The 12256-nt window shown below is 48.6% G+C and overlaps 4 non-coding genes and 1 pseudogene across 4 annotated transcripts; all 5 read left to right on the top strand.

Annotated features, from left to right (window-relative positions):
* Positions 1-654: 654 nt before the first annotated feature.
* Positions 655-773, top strand: LOC126273702 (5S ribosomal RNA). The gene has a single exon (XR_007549543.1). It is a non-coding gene; the product is annotated as a 5S ribosomal RNA (ribosomal RNA).
* Positions 774-1919: 1146 nt separating this feature from the next.
* LOC126274546 (5S ribosomal RNA) lies at positions 1920-2037 on the top strand (annotated as a pseudogene).
* A 7337-nt stretch (positions 2038-9374) lies between these two features.
* On the top strand, positions 9375-9493 carry LOC126273701 (5S ribosomal RNA). Its single transcript, XR_007549542.1, has one exon. It is a non-coding gene; the product is annotated as a 5S ribosomal RNA (ribosomal RNA).
* A 1146-nt stretch (positions 9494-10639) lies between these two features.
* On the top strand, positions 10640-10758 carry LOC126273700 (5S ribosomal RNA). Its single transcript, XR_007549541.1, has one exon. It is a non-coding gene; the product is annotated as a 5S ribosomal RNA (ribosomal RNA).
* Positions 10759-11904: 1146 nt separating this feature from the next.
* Positions 11905-12023, top strand: LOC126273699 (5S ribosomal RNA). Its single transcript, XR_007549540.1, has one exon. It is a non-coding gene; the product is annotated as a 5S ribosomal RNA (ribosomal RNA).
* Positions 12024-12256: the final 233 nt, after the last annotated feature.

Raw genomic sequence — 12256 nt, 5'->3', positions numbered from 1 at the left:
TCTCGTACTTGTGCTGTCATATGGACCACGACCCGAGCGGCAGCGAGCGGCAGTCGGGACAAGTCGGGACGGAAGGGGACAGCCGAGAATGCACCGTGCGAATTACGCAAATATCTGGAAGCGCGACGCGTGTCAGGCAGGTGAGACCGCTTCCCTCTGTCTTCATTTCTTGCTTTCTTGTCACTACCCCTGCCAGCCCTTTTTTCATGCTACCTTTCTCATGTGACATAGATGCTTCCATACTGATTTTAAACTATCGTAAGATACGATATTAAGGAGCTCAATTTGAAAAGAGTGCGCCAAGGAAGACTTCCAAAGAGTCTCTGGAAATAACAAAACAGTGTGAAGTGACAGAAATGTTGTGAAATACGTCAGGGCATATTGTTTTGTAGCAGTGCACAACGGCAAATTTGTAAACAAAAATTTACCTTTCGTCGCTACAAGAGATGGATACTTTGTCGAACAAACGAATGACAGGCGGTGCAACGAGCAGCTGTGTTGTGCGTCTGACCCACGTGGCGGCGCGCCGCACTGCGCGTCGCCTTCGAGGTGGAAGGACGTGCTTTGCGTCAAATGTGCCACCGAAAACGGCGATTGCGTGTGTTGGGAGGAGAGGCGAAGCCTTCTTCTGCCGTGCGGCTACTGTATAAGGACGCCAACGGCCATACCATGTTGAATACACCGGTTCTCGTCCGATCACCGAAGTTAAGCAACATCGGGCCCGGTTAGTACTTGGATGGGTGACCGCCTGGGAACACCGGGTGCTGTTGGCTCCCTCTCTTCTTTTAAATTTTATGTCACTACACCTGCCAGTCCTCTTTTCATACAAACTCTCAGGTGCGACAAAGATGCTTCCACAAGCATTTTAAACCACTGTATTAAACGTAAGATGTGAAATTACAGCAATGAACTCAGTTTGAACAAGAATGCGCGGAGGAAGAGTGCTAGGAACTCGTTGAAAATAACGAAACACTGCGAATCGACAGATGTGCTCTTAAAATGCGTCAGAGCCTACTGTTTTGTAGGAGCGCTAAATTCCAATTTTGTAGCAGTGCACAACGGCAAATTTGTAAACAAAAATTTACCTTTCGTCGCTACAAGAGATGGATACTTTGCCGAACAGCCTGTGTCTTGTGTGCATGTTTTCGCACCTTTCCACGGCACGGCGCAGCACAGAGCGGCTCTGGTAGCTCCGAACGGCCGCACACGGCGCCTCGGACACGTCGGTTCGGCCCGCGCCCATCTCGCAGATGCTTCTCGTACTTGTGCTGTCATATGGACCACGACCCGAGCGGCAGCGAGCGGCAGTCGAGCAAAGTCGGGACAAGTCGGGACGGAAGGGGACAGCCGAGAATGCACCGTGCGAATTACGCAAATATCTGGAAGCGCGACGCGTGTCAGGCAGGTGAGACCGCTTCCCTCTGTCTTCATTTCTTGCTTTCTTGTCACTACCCCTGCCAGCCCTTTTTTCATGCTACCTTTCTCATGTGACATAGATGCTTCCATACTGATTTTAAACTATCGTAAGATACGATATTAAGGAGCTCAATTTGAAAAGAGTGCGCCAAGGAAGACTTCCAAAGAGTCTCTGGAAATAACAAAACAGTGTGAAGTGACAGAAATGTTGTGAAATACGTCAGGGCATATTGTTTTGTAGCAGTGCACAACGGCAAATTTGTAAACAAAAATTTACCTTTCGTCGCTACAAGAGATGGATACTTTGTCGAACAAACGAATGACAGGCGGTGCAACGAGCAGCTGTGTTGTGCGTCTGACCCACGTGGCGGCGCGCCGCACTGCGCGTCGCCTTCGAGGTGGAAGGACGTGCTTTGCGTCAAATGTGCCACCGAAAACGGCGATTGCGTGTGTTGGGAGGAGAGGCGAAGCCTTCTTCTGCCGTGCGGCTACTGTATAAGGACGCCAACGGCCATACCATGTTGAATACACCGGTTCTCGTCCGATCACCGAAGTTAAGCAACATCGGGCCCGGTTAGTACTTGGCTGTCTGCCCGCCTGGCAACACCTCGGTGCCGAGCGAGCAGTACTTCCTTGTGCGACTTGGCCGGCGGCGCCTCGCGTGTCGTCTGTCTCCTGCCTCGCGGCTACATTTCATCAAGTCCGTAAGTTATGGCAATGTTGTATGATAATAGTGAAGAACGACAAAATAATGTGCAATGCGAATTCGATAGTTCCGTCGGAAAACCGTCAGCTTTCGAAATTCACCGTTGGATACTTGAGGAATTGTGTTTGTCCACCGATGACGTTCTCGGAGTTCAATTTGATACTTTTATCAATTCCGTGTTTTTGAAGTTGAAAACTCCCGAATTGTGTGATACCGTGGTAAATGTTAATGATGGTATCCGTAAATTTCGACATCTAGACGGTCGCATTAGTAACGTGACTATTTCTCATGGTGGGTTTGGCCTTCGAAATGTTCGTGTGTTCAACTTGCCTTTTGAAATCCGGAATGACACAATATCTCGTCATTTGCGGCCGTACGGGACCGTGCTATCTGTTTTTAAAGAGAAGTGGTCTTCCGCCTATGTTTTTCAGGTCGAAAACGGCGTGAGGAGTGTAAAGATGATAGTACGACAACATATTCCGTCCTTCTTGTTAGTTAACGGTCATCGTGCTTTTATAACTTATAGTGGTCAACCTCAGACGTGTTCCTTTTGCGGTGCTGTTGGTCATTACCGACAAAACTGTCCTAAACGCAGGCAGCCTGTTCAGTTGCCACGTGAGGACGTTTTAAGTGGGCCTAGCTTTGCTTCTGTTGCTGCAACGAGTTTAGGTTCCGCCCCCCCTGCACGTGTGCAACTCGCGGCCGCCCCCCCTGTATCGGCCGCCGCTGACGTTATGGACACGTCTGTTCCTGATAGTGACTCTGTTTCTGTTTCTGAACCTCCTGTTGAGCCTTCTTTGCTCGCGGCTGCGACCACCGTATCTGTTTTTGAAAAACCGGTAGTGGACGAAGTCTCACCGCAATCCGTGCCGATGTCGGCAGAAACTGTTGCGCATACTGTCCCGGTTACGGAACCCGACATATCGGCGGTTGCTCCTACTACCGTCCCCGACAGTTTTTCTGCTGCCAGTGCTGTTGTAGAACGTGAAGCTTTTACTGCACCGAAACCGCGTAGGGACCGGAATGTCGCTCGAGCTTCTGGCACCCCACGTTTACGTAGTGCCAGTAGCTCTGCTTCGTTTAATACGCGTGGTTTTTCGGACAAAAATCGGAGTCCGTCTCCGGTGGCGCGTTCTCCTGCCCCCCCTCAGGTTCGGTCGGTCGGGCAACCGACCTCCCGACAACCGGCCACGCGCGACGGCGTAGACCTCGGCCACCGCCCGTCTCAGGGGGGAGGCAGCAGGCGCCACGCGAAAAAGCAGACCTCTTCCCGCACTCAGCCGGAGGGTGATGTTGTTGCTGCAACGCAGAAACGTGACATCGCGGTGCAACATTTGAAAACCTTCCTGAGCCAACCGACTTCTGATGCCGATTCCGGCATGGCGGTGGATCCGCCTTTGTCTGTGACACCTTCCCCCTTTCCAACCAAAAGAAAGGCCGAAGATTCGCACCTTCGTCGTGCCCCCCCTTCCACCCACGATTTGGTGCCGCCTTTATCTTCGGATGTCGAAATGCCCGCCGTGGAGCATTCCGCCACAGAAGGTGCCGTCACAGTTTCTGGGACTCCACCGCTCCCGCCCCCCCTTCCTAGTCAGTCACAGGATTGGTCGGCGGACGTGGAGGCCGGTGGTAACCATTAGTGTGACTCATTGTATGTCCTCCCCCTCCTAGCAAGTTTGTATGTTTTCTCTTGTTTTAAGCAAATTTCATGTTTTTCTTTTATTTTCTTGTTTTTTAACTGTGTTATTACGTGTATATGGTTAACGACTGTAGCCAGTGGAACATCTTAACAGTTAATCTTAATAAATTGCGAAATCCGCAGAAGGCTATGATTTTAAAAAATTTCTTGTATGATAATAACTGTCACGTCGCTTTTTTACAGGAGGTGACTTGTGAAGCGCTTTTGTTTTTGCATGATTTTACTGATTTTACTGTGATTGATAATATTGCCCCTGATAACGATACGGGCACTGCAATTTTAGTGCGTTCTGGCTTACCAATATCTAACGTTGACATTTTACCGAACGGTCGCGCTGTTGCTTGTACCATTTTTGGAATTGTGTTTGTAAATGTGTACGCTCCGTCAGGAAATGTTAAACCGGCCAGGGCTGAATTTTATGGTAGAGATTTGTGTCAGCTTCTATCCAGGAATGTCGATACTTTAATCGTTGGGGGTGATTTTAATTGTGTTTTAGACGACAGCGATCAAGAGCCGCGTCCAAACAAATGTCACGAGCTGGGTACTTTAGTCACTAGTTTTCAGCTGCTCGACACGTGGCGTGTTTTACACCCGGATTTCACCTACTTCACCTATTTTTACGGTACCGGGCGTAGCCGCCTCGATCGGATTTATGTGTCTAGGCAGCTGTCTGCCCGTATTTGTAGTGCTGACGTGACTCCTGTCGTATTTTCTGACCACTCCAGTTACTCCTGTCGTCTTTTATTGCCTCGTTTGTGTGTTCCTCGCCGTACCAATTTGTGGAAGTTCAATTGCAGTTTACTCAATGACGACCATTTTGTGACTTGTTTTAACCGTATATGGCAACGGTTGTTGCGGACTCGAGGCGGTCATAGTAGCACCATTGAGTGGTGGGTTGCGATAGTTAAGCCGGCGATTAGGAAATTTTTAATTGATTACAGCCGTGAGGCGGCACGCTGGCGTCGGGCAACGGCTCGCTTCCGCCAGGCTTGTTTACGGGACTTAGCGTTGCGGGTGACGTCACAGCCCGAGTTGTTGCCTACTCTGAAGCAATTTCAAGCAAAGCTTTTACTTGACATGCGTGCCGTTAGTGATGGGGTGACCGTCCGAAGTCAGCCTGCGGGACTTGTTACTGGGGAACCTCTGTCCATTTACCATTTACACAGGGAACGCAAACGCCGTGAACGTTTGAAGATTAATGTTTGGCGGCTGCGAAACGGCGATCGAACTTCTGTACAGTCGGAAATTGAAACAGATATTTTTGAACATTTCGCTTCACTTTTCCGTGCTGTTGATGTGGATTCCGACGCGTTGCGAGATTTTTTGCAGACTGTACCCCATGTTTTAACTCGCCCGGACAGGAATCATTTAACTGCCGCCTTTACGTCTGATGAAGTTCTCGATGCCGTTCGGCGGAGTCCCAACGGGAAGTCTCCAGGTCCAGATGGGATTCCTGCGGAATTTTATTTGAAATTTTTTCATCTTTTTAGTGAGATTTTAGTAGATTTGGTAAATGATATTCGAAATGGTGTGACTGTACCAGCTGCCTTTGTGGAGGGGGTTGTGACGCTCGTTCCCAAATCCAATGCTGTGCCAAATATCGACGCTGTCCGTCCGATTACTTTATTAAATGTTGGCTACAAGATCGTCACGCGCTGCGTCGCTCAGCGACTTAAAAACATTTTGCCGGCGGTACTTAGTCCTCAGCAAACGTGTGCGGTGCGCGATCGGAATATCTTTGACGCTATCCTTGCTTACAGGGACTGCATTGGCTATGTAAAAAGTGCTCGGCTTCGGACTGCGGCGATTTTATTAGTTGATTTTAAGAATGCCTTTGACCGTATTAGTCATTTTTATTTGCGTCAGGTTTTGGTACGCATGGGGTTTGGTTATAAATTTACCAAATTAGTGACGCATCTGTTGCAAAATGCTACGTCACGCATCTGTGTTAATGGTCGTCTTACTTCTGCTTTTCGTGTAGGTCGCTCCGTGCGGCAAGGGTGTCCGCTTTCCATGGCGCTTTTTGCCATTGCGCTGGATCCCCTCCTCCGCTATATCGGTCAGGAATGTCGCGGCATTCAGATGAGGACTACCAGATTGGTTTGTAAAGCATACGCTGATGACCTTGGCGTATTTATTGAGCATTTAGACGATGTTGACAGGTTGCAAGTCGTTCTGCACAACTTTGAACAAGCTACGGGGGCGATTGTCAATACACAGAAAACTGTTCTTTTACCGCTCACCGCCCGCGCACGTACCCTTCGTAGGGACTGGTTCTGTGTACAGCAGCAGCATAAAGTTCTTGGAGTCCTTTTATCCTCGAATCCACAGCAGATGGAAGCATTAAATTGGCGGCCTACGCTGCATCGGATTCGTGCTGTTGTCAAGATCCATGCGGTCCGAAATTTGGCCCTTCGGGAAAAGGTGCAGTTAATAAATAATAACTTCTTGGCAAGGGCGTGGTACCTTGCGCAGGTTCTCCCGGTACCCAAGCAATTGGGGCGCGCCATCACACAGGCGATTTACTGGTTTTTATGGAGGGGGGAGATTTTTAAGGTGTCACATGCTGTCTGTACCTTGGGCCTGTCCGACGGCGGTTTGGGACTTGTCGATTTTTCAGCCAAATGTGCGGCTCTCCTTTGGAAGAGAATTACCGCTGTTATGCAGAAGGCACCTTGCAGTCCAACCGCAGTTGTTTTTAATCGTTATCGTCCTCATTCTGAAGTGGCACCTGTTTCTGTGTCGCACATCCCGTTTTATCTTTCTTACGTGCGCCGCTACTATTTCGATAATAGTTACCTGACACTTCGTGACATCTCCGCCCACACGGTTAGCGCTGTCTGCGATGCTATACGCGGACCTCCTATTCGTTGCAAGTGGGAGTATCGATTGCCACGCTGCAACTGGGTGGCAGTGTGGCAAAACCTCGCCAACAAAGTCCTCCCGGCTTCCGTACACGCTGCATGGTACAAGGTGGTGCATCGCACCATCCCCACCAACTCCAAACTTCATTCCATCAACCTAATCCCATCTGGAGTGTGTGACGTGTGTACTGTCGACGATACTCTTGAACACCGCTTTGCGTGTGACCGCTTCCGCCGTGTTTGGGACGTCGCCAGGGATATGATTCGTCTGATTCAGCGGGTGGACGCTCGAACCGTTACTGTGGATGATGTATTAATTCCGCAGTGTGTCGTCTACCCCCCCACCAAGCGAAATGCCACGGTGTGGATCTTTGGCCATACAGTGTTTGCTATTTTCTCTTTAAAGTTGTGCACCGATTTGGACTTCCTTACCTTTTTATGGACCCAACATTCTCAGATTCAGACATCGCCACATTATCGGCAAAATTTTGCAAATTTTTTGCAGGTCGCACTGGCGCATGCTTTTGCGCGTATGTCGGTACCTGCGTAACATGGATGTTATTGTCTCGTATTTTCAAATTGCCCTTGAGCGACACAATATGAATAAATGCGACTTTCTCTATGTTTTCTGGAACGAAAATTGCCGAAACTTGACTATCGAACGACATCAGAAGTCTTTTCAGTTTTTTCAGTTTTTTCTGGACGTTATTGCCAAACTTCTTGTTTGGCATGAGTGTCGGTATTATTAGTTTCTTTTTTCTTTTTTTTTCCCCGTATGTGGCGTGACGAGATTCTTTACTGATGTTTTCAGTTCTAGTTTCTAGTGGTGACTGTTTGCGGTATTTTTTCTTTTTTCTTTTTTCATTTCTTTTACTGTCGAGCGCTCCCACTTCTCGTCACGTGTCTGCGCTCCGCACTTTTGGAACCTTTCGTCGGTGTGGGATTTCACACCGGGATTACCGGCGCTCTAAAATAGCGTTTTGTTTCATGTTGTTTTTACTACACCTAGGCTGTTGCGATTTCTCTTTTTTTTCATACATGAAATATTGTTTTGTTTTACGGTCGATATGAGTGATGACGGGTGTGGGGGCGACACTGTGGCCAGGCCTCAGACTAATTGACCCCTGCCCTCATTGCCGCCGCCTGCCAGCCACACTCGATGCTCGACCGACAATGACTTTCCTTTTCCGGTGGATGCGTCGTCCTGGTTGCGTACAAATGTTTTGTGTTCCCTTTTGGACAGTCGTCATCATCGATTGTTACGGTGTGAATCCGCCTTTCTGTTTTTGGCGTATAAATGGGAGGCATTTATAACATTTCGTTTTCAAAAAAATGAAAAAAAAAAAAGGTGCTGTTGAAAAAAAAAAAAAAAAAAAAATGCTGTTGGCTCCCTCTCTTCTTTTAAATTTTGACAAAAAAAAAAAAAAAAAGGTGCTGTTGGCTCCCTCTCATTTTTTTCCTTTTTACGTCGCTACACCGGTCAGCCCTCTAAAAAAAAAAAAAAAAAAAAAAAAAAAAAAAAAAAAAAAAGGTGCTGTTGGCTCCCTCTCTTCTTTTAAATTTTATGTCACTACACCTGCCAGTCCTCTTTTCATACAAACTCTCAGGTGCGACAAAGATGCTTCCACAAGCATTTTAAACCACTGTATTAAACGTAAGATGTGAAATTACAGCAATGAACTCAGTTTGAACAAGAATGCGCGGAGGAAGAGTGCTAGGAACTCGTTGAAAATAACGAAACACTGCGAATCGACAGATGTGCTCTTAAAATGCGTCAGAGCCTACTGTTTTGTAGGAGCGCTAAATTCCAATTTTGTAGCAGTGCACAACGGCAAATTTGTAAACAAAAATTTACCTTTCGTCGCTACAAGAGATGGATACTTTGCCGAACAGCCTGTGTCTTGTGTGCATGTTTTCGCACCTTTCCACGGCACGGCGCAGCACAGAGCGGCTCTGGTAGCTCCGAACGGCCGCACACGGCGCCTCGGACACGTCGGTTCGGCCCGCGCCCATCTCGCAGATGCTTCTCGTACTTGTGCTGTCATATGGACCACGACCCGAGCGGCAGCGAGCGGCAGTCGAGCAAAGTCGGGACAAGTCGGGACGGAAGGGGACAGCCGAGAATGCACCGTGCGAATTACGCAAATATCTGGAAGCGCGACGCGTGTCAGGCAGGTGAGACCGCTTCCCTCTGTCTTCATTTCTTGCTTTCTTGTCACTACCCCTGCCAGCCCTTTTTTCATGCTACCTTTCTCATGTGACATAGATGCTTCCATACTGATTTTAAACTATCGTAAGATACGATATTAAGGAGCTCAATTTGAAAAGAGTGCGCCAAGGAAGACTTCCAAAGAGTCTCTGGAAATAACAAAACAGTGTGAAGTGACAGAAATGTTGTGAAATACGTCAGGGCATATTGTTTTGTAGCAGTGCACAACGGCAAATTTGTAAACAAAAATTTACCTTTCGTCGCTACAAGAGATGGATACTTTGTCGAACAAACGAATGACAGGCGGTGCAACGAGCAGCTGTGTTGTGCGTCTGACCCACGTGGCGGCGCGCCGCACTGCGCGTCGCCTTCGAGGTGGAAGGACGTGCTTTGCGTCAAATGTGCCACCGAAAACGGCGATTGCGTGTGTTGGGAGGAGAGGCGAAGCCTTCTTCTGCCGTGCGGCTACTGTATAAGGACGCCAACGGCCATACCATGTTGAATACACCGGTTCTCGTCCGATCACCGAAGTTAAGCAACATCGGGCCCGGTTAGTACTTGGATGGGTGACCGCCTGGGAACACCGGGTGCTGTTGGCTCCCTCTCTTCTTTTAAATTTTATGTCACTACACCTGCCAGTCCTCTTTTCATACAAACTCTCAGGTGCGACAAAGATGCTTCCACAAGCATTTTAAACCACTGTATTAAACGTAAGATGTGAAATTACAGCAATGAACTCAGTTTGAACAAGAATGCGCGGAGGAAGAGTGCTAGGAACTCGTTGAAAATAACGAAACACTGCGAATCGACAGATGTGCTCTTAAAATGCGTCAGAGCCTACTGTTTTGTAGGAGCGCTAAATTCCAATTTTGTAGCAGTGCACAACGGCAAATTTGTAAACAAAAATTTACCTTTCGTCGCTACAAGAGATGGATACTTTGCCGAACAGCCTGTGTCTTGTGTGCATGTTTTCGCACCTTTCCACGGCACGGCGCAGCACAGAGCGGCTCTGGTAGCTCCGAACGGCCGCACACGGCGCCTCGGACACGTCGGTTCGGCCCGCGCCCATCTCGCAGATGCTTCTCGTACTTGTGCTGTCATATGGACCACGACCCGAGCGGCAGCGAGCGGCAGTCGAGCAAAGTCGGGACAAGTCGGGACGGAAGGGGACAGCCGAGAATGCACCGTGCGAATTACGCAAATATCTGGAAGCGCGACGCGTGTCAGGCAGGTGAGACCGCTTCCCTCTGTCTTCATTTCTTGCTTTCTTGTCACTACCCCTGCCAGCCCTTTTTTCATGCTACCTTTCTCATGTGACATAGATGCTTCCATACTGATTTTAAACTATCGTAAGATACGATATTAAGGAGCTCAATTTGAAAAGAGTGCGCCAAGGAAGACTTCCAAAGAGTCTCTGGAAATAACAAAACAGTGTGAAGTGACAGAAATGTTGTGAAATACGTCAGGGCATATTGTTTTGTAGCAGTGCACAACGGCAAATTTGTAAACAAAAATTTACCTTTCGTCGCTACAAGAGATGGATACTTTGTCGAACAAACGAATGACAGGCGGTGCAACGAGCAGCTGTGTTGTGCGTCTGACCCACGTGGCGGCGCGCCGCACTGCGCGTCGCCTTCGAGGTGGAAGGACGTGCTTTGCGTCAAATGTGCCACCGAAAACGGCGATTGCGTGTGTTGGGAGGAGAGGCGAAGCCTTCTTCTGCCGTGCGGCTACTGTATAAGGACGCCAACGGCCATACCATGTTGAATACACCGGTTCTCGTCCGATCACCGAAGTTAAGCAACATCGGGCCCGGTTAGTACTTGGATGGGTGACCGCCTGGGAACACCGGGTGCTGTTGGCTCCCTCTCTTCTTTTAAATTTTATGTCACTACACCTGCCAGTCCTCTTTTCATACAAACTCTCAGGTGCGACAAAGATGCTTCCACAAGCATTTTAAACCACTGTATTAAACGTAAGATGTGAAATTACAGCAATGAACTCAGTTTGAACAAGAATGCGCGGAGGAAGAGTGCTAGGAACTCGTTGAAAATAACGAAACACTGCGAATCGACAGATGTGCTCTTAAAATGCGTCAGAGCCTACTGTTTTGTAGGAGCGCTAAATTCCAATTTTGTAGCAGTGCACAACGGCAAATTTGTAAACAAAAATTTACCTTTCGTCGCTACAAGAGATGGATACTTTGCCGAACAGCCTGTGTCTTGTGTGCATGTTTTCGCACCTTTCCACGGCACGGCGCAGCACAGAGCGGCTCTGGTAGCTCCGAACGGCCGCACACGGCGCCTCGGACACGTCGGTTCGGCCCGCGCCCATCTCGCAGATGCTTCTCGTACTTGTGCTGTCATATGGACCACGACCCGAGCGGCAGCGAGCGGCAGTCGAGCAAAGTCGGGACAAGTCGGGACGGAAGGGGACAGCCGAGAATGCACCGTGCGAATTACGCAAATATCTGGAAGCGCGACGCGTGTCAGGCAGGTGAGACCGCTTCCCTCTGTCTTCATTTCTTGCTTTCTTGTCACTACCCCTGCCAGCCCTTTTTTCATGCTACCTTTCTCATGTGACATAGATGCTTCCATACTGATTTTAAACTATCGTAAGATACGATATTAAGGAGCTCAATTTGAAAAGAGTGCGCCAAGGAAGACTTCCAAAGAGTCTCTGGAAATAACAAAACAGTGTGAAGTGACAGAAATGTTGTGAAATACGTCAGGGCATATTGTTTTGTAGCAGTGCACAACGGCAAATTTGTAAACAAAAATTTACCTTTCGTCGCTACAAGAGATGGATACTTTGTCGAACAAACGAATGACAGGCGGTGCAACGAGCAGCTGTGTTGTGCGTCTGACCCACGTGGCGGCGCGCCGCACTGCGCGTCGCCTTCGAGGTGGAAGGACGTGCTTTGCGTCAAATGTGCCACCGAAAACGGCGATTGCGTGTGTTGGGAGGAGAGGCGAAGCCTTCTTCTGCCGTGCGGCTACTGTATAAGGACGCCAACGGCCATACCATGTTGAATACACCGGTTCTCGTCCGATCACCGAAGTTAAGCAACATCGGGCCCGGTTAGTACTTGGATGGGTGACCGCCTGGGAACACCGGGTGCTGTTGGCTCCCTCTCTTCTTTTAAATTTTATGTCACTACACCTGCCAGTCCTCTTTTCATACAAACTCTCAGGTGCGACAAAGATGCTTCCACAAGCATTTTAAACCACTGTATTAAACGTAAGATGTGAAATTACAGCAATGAACTCAGTTTGAACAAGAATGCGCGGAGGAAGAGTGCTAGGAACTCGTTGAAAATAACGAAACACTGCGAATCGACAGATGTGCTCTTAAAATGCGTC

This window comes from Schistocerca gregaria, chromosome 5 (genome assembly GCF_023897955.1).
Source record: "Schistocerca gregaria isolate iqSchGreg1 chromosome 5, iqSchGreg1.2, whole genome shotgun sequence".
Taxonomy (NCBI): domain Eukaryota; kingdom Metazoa; phylum Arthropoda; class Insecta; order Orthoptera; family Acrididae; genus Schistocerca; species Schistocerca gregaria.
The sequence above is the reverse complement of the archived record's forward strand: the minus strand, read 5'-3'. Positions and strand labels throughout refer to the sequence as shown.